At 37.8% G+C, this 7,275-nt stretch overlaps 1 pseudogene; it reads left to right on the top strand.

Moving 5' to 3' along the window:
* Window positions 1–571: 571 nt before the first annotated feature.
* Window positions 572–6,619, top strand: LOC128585555 (protein SET-like; annotated as a pseudogene).
* The last annotated feature ends 656 nt before the right edge of the window (window positions 6,620–7,275 follow it).

Below are 7,275 nucleotides of genomic sequence, written 5' to 3'. Positions count from 1 at the left end.
TCCCAAAATTTCTATACCATTCTAACCTTTGCCTCTTTTTGAACTGTTGGGGGTTTTTTTGTTTGTTTGTTTTTGCCATTTCATTATTAAAACAGAAACTTCCTAACAGTGTATAAATGGATTGAAAGCTGGACTACAACTAGAATGGGTTTGTTTTGCTTTCCTTTTTGTTCCTCCTTTCCTAAGGAAAGCTAAGCTTTCCTTAGCTGTGCTAAGACTGATTTGGAAGAGGAGATGCTGAGTCTATTAGTGGTCCAGGAAGTGCATTGTGATAGATCCAGTTGAGAAAAGAAAATGTGTTCTTGATGCTTAAGGAGCTTTCATTTTATTGGAGAATTAAGACAAAATATGTTTGTTATTATAATTGCCATTAACAAAAATAATAGGCATCATTCATTGATTATTTGATCAGCCACATCAAATATTCATGATATCTAGTAAAGGAAAAGAGAAGGGAGTGAGTGTAGGAATGAAACTAGAATTTGAAAACTGGTTTTAAAGCCAGACCTAAAGGCTAGTTGTATCTGGGATGCCTGAGAAGAGAATGGGCAATTCATCCAGGGGATCCCGGATGACCAAGTTCTGGCATCTGCAGGGAAGATGGCTATGTTGGGTTCGCTATAGCAGGGGACCTATTCTGGGGAACATTGCCGACGTTGTCAGACAGGTAGCTGCAGCCAGATTATGGAGGAATTTAAGACAAGGTAAGGAAGTACAAAGGGAATCCAAGAGGACTTGATGTCGGGTAGTATATAAAGGGTGAACAATAGGGAGATATCAGTAATGAATCTGAGATGTGTGTTCTGCATGGTAGGCAAAATTGGGGTGATATTAAAAATAACAAGGAGATGGTAAAACAAAGTAAGGAGGGAAAGTAAATTCAGTTTGATTCCCACAGTAACAGCACAGCTAAACGGTGGTTGGAAATCCAAGTTGCTAAGTTAGGGTTGAAGGTATGAATTTTGGAGACATTAGTTTAGAAATCTGAGAAGATTTGGGCTCTCCCAAAAGGAGAATCTATAAAATGGACAGAACATTATGGAAAAAAAAAAAAAAAAACCAGCTGAGAGTATAGTACAGAAGAATGAGAAGAAGTAGAATAAGTGGCAAAGAAAATAATGAAAGAGTAGTCAGAGAGGTAACAAAAGGATAAGAGAGATTCAAGAAGGAAGCAGCAGTGAAGAAAATAGTATATTGTAAACAGACCAAGGAGAAGAGGAAGGCAATTAAGCAAAGAGAGACGCAGAGTCAACTGGTGGAGGCCAAGACCCAGTAAGCAATCTGTCTTGGAGGTCATTGCCAGAAACATGATTCAAGGTATTGAGGGACTGGACTGGTGTGGGAAAAAGACAAGACTTACCTGTGGGTTAGATATTGTGGAAGAGCAAATTTGGAGAAGAAAACCAGGTCTTAATGTAAGCAAAAAAAAAAAAAAAAAAAAACTCTTGTTCTAGAGCCAGAAGTTGTAGATTAATCCTGACTGTGCCAATACTAGCTGGGTTTATCAGGGATAAGTGAGTGAACTTCTCCGAGCCTCTTGATTGTAATGTGTATAGGGCCACGCTAATAGCTTCCATGCATACTTCACAGAGATGTTGTCATTCATTCATTCATCTATTTAGCAAACACAGATTTCTCACTCCAAGCCAGTTGTCATTGTAGGCACAGGTATAAACAAGTGAATAGCACTGCCTCTATTATAGTAGAATAGGAACCAAAGGAGAAAATGATTAAGATTTCGATCATGGCCTATTACTTTGTAATGTGTGGGAGGGAGGCAAAGCGGGAGGCCATGTTGTAGTTAGATTTACAGTAAACAGCGGTCATCCAACTGAAGCTGTCCTGTACATGACGATGTATTTCAAAGAGATTCTGCTCTGAGTGGGAGCTGATGCCTCAAAAGTGGAAATGCTTGCCAAGAGATTTGAGAGCAGCAAAAAGAAGAATTGAAATGTGCAGGTTTGGCTTTGGCTGGAGGACAACAATGGAGGAAAGTCTGAGGAGGAGAGTTAGGAAAAGTCAGGGTTCAGGAAGCCAAAAGAAGAAAGAGTCTGGAGATTGCTGTGCAGTCACTAATAGTGTATGGCAAATGTCTCTTGTTTGGTTAATTTTTAATGATTTTTTTTGAGGTTTTGGTTTGTATCTTCCTTATTGTCTTTTATGTATTCTAATGTAATTTTTAGTCAAAGGATTATACGTTTTCTCAGTGATATTTAAACACAGCCATGAACCGCATCACCTACACAGAGCTCAGAGGTGCTGCTTTGCAGAGCCAGCATTCTGTGCTCCATTCTGTGCTTATAAAGAATGGGGAAATGCTGATGGACTGTTTGCAGAAATACTCCAAATATGAAGAGGTGTGTTCAAGGTAAAGGAGTAGGAATTATTTAACCTGCACTGAAGAAAGCAAAGGATACTTGCTTTATACCACGAGTATTTTCCTGGGCTTGTTCAATTAGTTTATTTTAAGTACAAAACCATGTTTCATCCAGGGTTGGACTACTACAAGGGATGTGGTGATTTGGGTTGAGATATTTTGAGAATTACAAAGATGCTTGAAAAGTGGGAAAGGAGGAAGGAAAGGACTTCTATTAGCATCTAGGATAGTGTTTGACATATGGTTGGTATTAAATGAATGAATCATTAGATTAAGATGTAGGTTGCTGGACCTTCACTTGAAAACAACCACATACATTCTGAGTTCATCATAATACTATCTTTATATGAATGACTGATCTACATTTCTAAGGGGAAAACAAGAAGAGAGTTAAACTAAGTTATTCTGAATAATATTTGACATTTATTGAGCTTTTTAAGATTCTAAATAGTATTTACTGAGCTTTTTAAGATGCTGAATTAGGTGTTTTACCCACAATAATCAAATGGATCTTTGCAATAATCATCCTTGTGTTGTCATTAGGAAGCACAGATTCAGAAAGTTTATATAACTTATTTAAAGTCACACAAGTATGTGGGTGAAGTAGGATCCCACTCTGCATTTGCCTAACTTGAATCCTATATTCTTTGACACTTCCCACACTGCAATAAATTGGTGACAATATGAAGTCCTTTTTAGAGAAGTTGTTACAAATAGGGTGGCTCATGAGGAAACTTGCATAGAAACAAAGAGGAATTATATGACTTTGCAGATTCTTTTTCAAATGTATAATTGAATTCTATGCATTACAAGTTTGGTGACAGTTAATCCTAGCAGCTGCTTAAGGGTTGCCCAATTCCATCATAGAAAGATGTGAAAAACTTCTATTAATGAATTTAATGACAATCACAAATGTACTTGCATTTATGGATAGGCAAGTAGATATGTGAAAATGGTTTTTTCCTTTGGCACAGTTTTTGTTCATTTAAAAATAATTCTTGACACATCTCCATGTGGATTTTATTGACTTAAAAATGGTTCTTTGTTTTTCATCTTCTTACTTTAATGATTAGGCTATAGGAAAATAGTTCTATAATAATTACATTAAAGGAAATCAATTTAAAATTTAAACTATGGACTTCATTGATCTGGAACTGGAACTTGGGTAGAAACAAAAGAAACATGGGTAACCAATAAATCTTTGAAAATGGGATCAACCTCTTTCACGATGAGGAAAATGAAAACTGAAACAAAAGGGATAGCAGTTACACCCATCAAAGTGACAAAAGTGGAAATCTCTGACGCTATCCAGTGTTGACAAGAAAGTAGAACAATTGAAAGTTTTATACACTAATGGTGGGAGAGTACATTGGTGCAGTAAAATATATTGGAAAACAACTGGTATTGTCTAGTGAAGTTGGAGGTTCCCATACCCAATTCAATCCCTGGAAAATCCCCGAATGTGTGCACCAGGAGATGTGTATAAGAACATTCACACAGTGCCATTCATAATGGACCCCAACAGAAAGCAACCAAAATGTCTTTCAAGAGTATAGTGGCTAAACATATTGCGGTATAGTCATATAATGAAATACTATAGAGTAGTTAAAAAAATTGAATTGCAGTTTTTCTTATCAACATGATGAATACCAGGAAAATAATATTTGATTGAACAAGCAAGTCAAAACCATATGATCCTATACTATATGAAGTTTTATAATGCTACATATTTTTTATTGATTGATATACACATAGATGGTAAACTATAAATAAAGGCGGTTACTCCTGAGGAATGGAGAAATGATTTGGAAAGAAGCACAGAGGGGGGCTTTAAAGTACTGACAGTGCTAAGGTGGGTGGTAGGTATTTATTAATTTTTCTATGATTATAACTTTTATATTTTATACTATTCATTGGTATCAATTCAATATTTAATTAAAACAACAAATTAAAAGGATTGAGTGATAATGCTTGAGCTAACTCTTTGGGATTATGACATGCAAGCAATATTTAACTGAGCAAAATTCAATTCCCCTCTTTCCATTGCCACAGTTTATAATGGTGCTTTTCTAAAGTAGGAAAGTTCCAGACAAGTTGAAAATAGTAAATGTGAAAATCAACCACAAGGTGGCATCCTGGTCTTGCATCTCATTCTGATTCTTTAATCCAAGGACTAGTACTTCCCTTTCTTTCATGTTGAGGGTCTTTTTTCTTTTAGTTTCTTTCTTCCAGTATCATCAATTGTGTTTGATTTTACTTGTACATTAAATGTGATATTAGAGTAAAGTTTGGGGGAAGCCATTTAGATAAATTCAATGCAACAAATACATTGGTCCAGCATATGACATTTGGTCATTCATTCCTCGTTCAGTCTCTCTTGTACTCAAGTATTCATTTATTTAACCAATGTCCAGAAATATTTGTTAGGTTTCTTTCCTGTACCAGACAGACAAGGCAAAGTGGCCCTTCAGACTCAATGGTGAACAAAACCATAATCACTATCATTTGCTTAGCAGTGGAGACAGCCAATAATCATCTAATCACAAATATAAATTATGACTGACAAATTCCGTGAAGGTGAAAGCAGAAATAAGTGGCTCATGAAATTCTGCAATGGGGTTTTGAATCAGTTGGGGATGTTAGCAGAGATTTGTTGAGATCTAAAAAATGAAGATGAGTTAACTAGATGAAAAGAGAAAGGAACTTTCACACAGAGGGAACATCTGCAAGGGCTCGTGGTTACAGAAGAGAATAGTAGGAGCCAAAAGAAAACAGATGGCAACTCAGAGACAGCAGAGAGAGGTGAAGAGAAGTCTAAGAATGGCCAGGGGACAGACCTTGCATGGCGTTGCAGTGAGGTTAAGGATTTTGTCTTCACACAGAGTGTTAGGGAGCCACAGCAAGGAGGATGCTGGTGCCCCAGCTGCTCAACGTCTCTGCTCTGAGCGCTGAAGAGTCAGTGCTTGGATCAGTGCTGCGCATTTGAACAGTTCTTCCCTGAGTACTAGACAGTGGTACCACTATGTTCACCTGTGTGTGATCATCTTTTTGATAGTGGGGTAATCAAACAGTAATTCAATTTCAATCATGACCAAATTCATTAGATTTAAAGATTTTTCTTTGGAAAAAATGTGACCTCAAGTTCTCTGAGCTTCTTCTCAGAGCAAGGAGACTTGTAGTCAGGTTCTTGCACTTTACTTACAGTGTGGCTCCCAAGCCCCAGTCTCTGCTCTGCCTCAGAAGAAGAAACCAAGCCCATGTACTTCTTCGAGTCTGAGGACACCTGGACCTCTCTGGGCTTGCAGAAGAAGAAGGACAAAGAATAACAAGAAGTAATTGAATGTATTGATGAAGTACAAAATGAAATGGGTAGACTTAATGAACAAGCTGGTGAAGAGATTTTTAGAGTAGAACAGAAATACAACAAACTTCACCAAACAATTTTTCAGAAGAAGTCAAGAGCTGATCACCAAAATGCCAAATATGGGGTAACAACATTTGTCAACCATGCATAAGTGTCTGCTCTGGTTGAGGAGGTGGACAAACAGGCATCACATTATTTGACCAGTGTCAAAATGACAGAATTAGAAGATATTAAATCACGTCACAGAATAGATTTTTATTTTTTTTTTATTTTTATTTTTTTTTTGCAGTTTTTGGCCAGGGCTGGGTTTGAACCCACCACCTCCAGTATATGGGGCTGACGCCTTACTCCGCTGAGCCACAGGTACCGCCCAGAATAGATTTTTATTTTGATGAAAATCCTTACTTTGAAAATAAAGTTCTCTCCCAAGAATTTCATCTGAATGAGAGTGGTGATCCATCTTCAAAGTCCACTGAAATCAAACGGAAATCTGGGAAGGATTTGACAAAGTGTTCCAGTCAAACGCAGGATAAAGCCAGCAGGAAAAGCAGCATGAGGAGTCAGAGAGCTTCCGTACCTGGGTTACTGACCATTCTGAGGCAGGTGCAGATGAATTGCCAGAGGTCAGCAAGGATGATATTTGGCCAAATCCATTACAATTATATTTGGTTGTTGAAATGGATGATGAAGAAGGGGAGGGAGGGGAAGGAGGAGGAGAAGGAGAGGGAGGAAGGAGTAAAGAGGAAGGGGAAGGCGAAAGAGAAGGAGAAGGAGGGAAGGAAGAAGGTTTAGAAGATATTGAGGAAGAAGAAGATTCAGATCAAGGTGAAGAAGATGAAGTAGAGGAAGGAGAGGAGGACATAGGAGAAGCTGACTAAAGGACACTGATGGATTCCAAAAAACGTTTTAAATGGATTTAAAAAAATGTTCTCCAGTCCCTGGTAGCAAGTTGTAGTAATTTTTTCCCCCTTTGTTGTGCTTACTTCAGGTCTCTTTTCTGTACACCATGGTTCTCAACTTTGGGGAAGAAATTTCTTGAGCAGAATACAATGAGAAAAACATCTCTATCCCTTTTTGTTCCAAATTCATTTTTATCCCTTCCTAGTTCAACAAAAACTGTATGGAACCAACACCACTGAGCTCTGTGGGAAGGAAGAAAAACCTGCTCCCTTTGCTCTTGCTGGAAGCTGGAGGGTGGTAGGCCCCTGTGTAGCAGTGCATGGAATTCTAGCTTTCCCTCCTTTCTCTGTATATTTGGCTCAGCGAGTATACCTTATCTCCCTGTGACTATGGACAGTTAGTATTTACCAACATGTATCTGTCTACTTTCTTTTGTTTAAAAAAAGAAAAAAAAACTTAAAAAAATGGGGCTATAGGAGGTCAGCAGAGGGTGTGTTTGAGATGTTTGAGTGGGTTAAGAGGGTATTTTAACAACATGGCTTCTCCTTTGGCATGTTTAATTGTGATGTTTAATGAACATCCTTGCAGGTTAAGATGACACTTTTAAAACAAATTCTCCCCTAATGATGACTTG

Source organism: Nycticebus coucang, chromosome 5 (genome assembly GCF_027406575.1).
Source record: "Nycticebus coucang isolate mNycCou1 chromosome 5, mNycCou1.pri, whole genome shotgun sequence".
NCBI lineage: Eukaryota > Metazoa > Chordata > Mammalia > Primates > Lorisidae > Nycticebus > Nycticebus coucang.
This window is presented reverse-complemented; position numbering and strand designations above follow the sequence as displayed.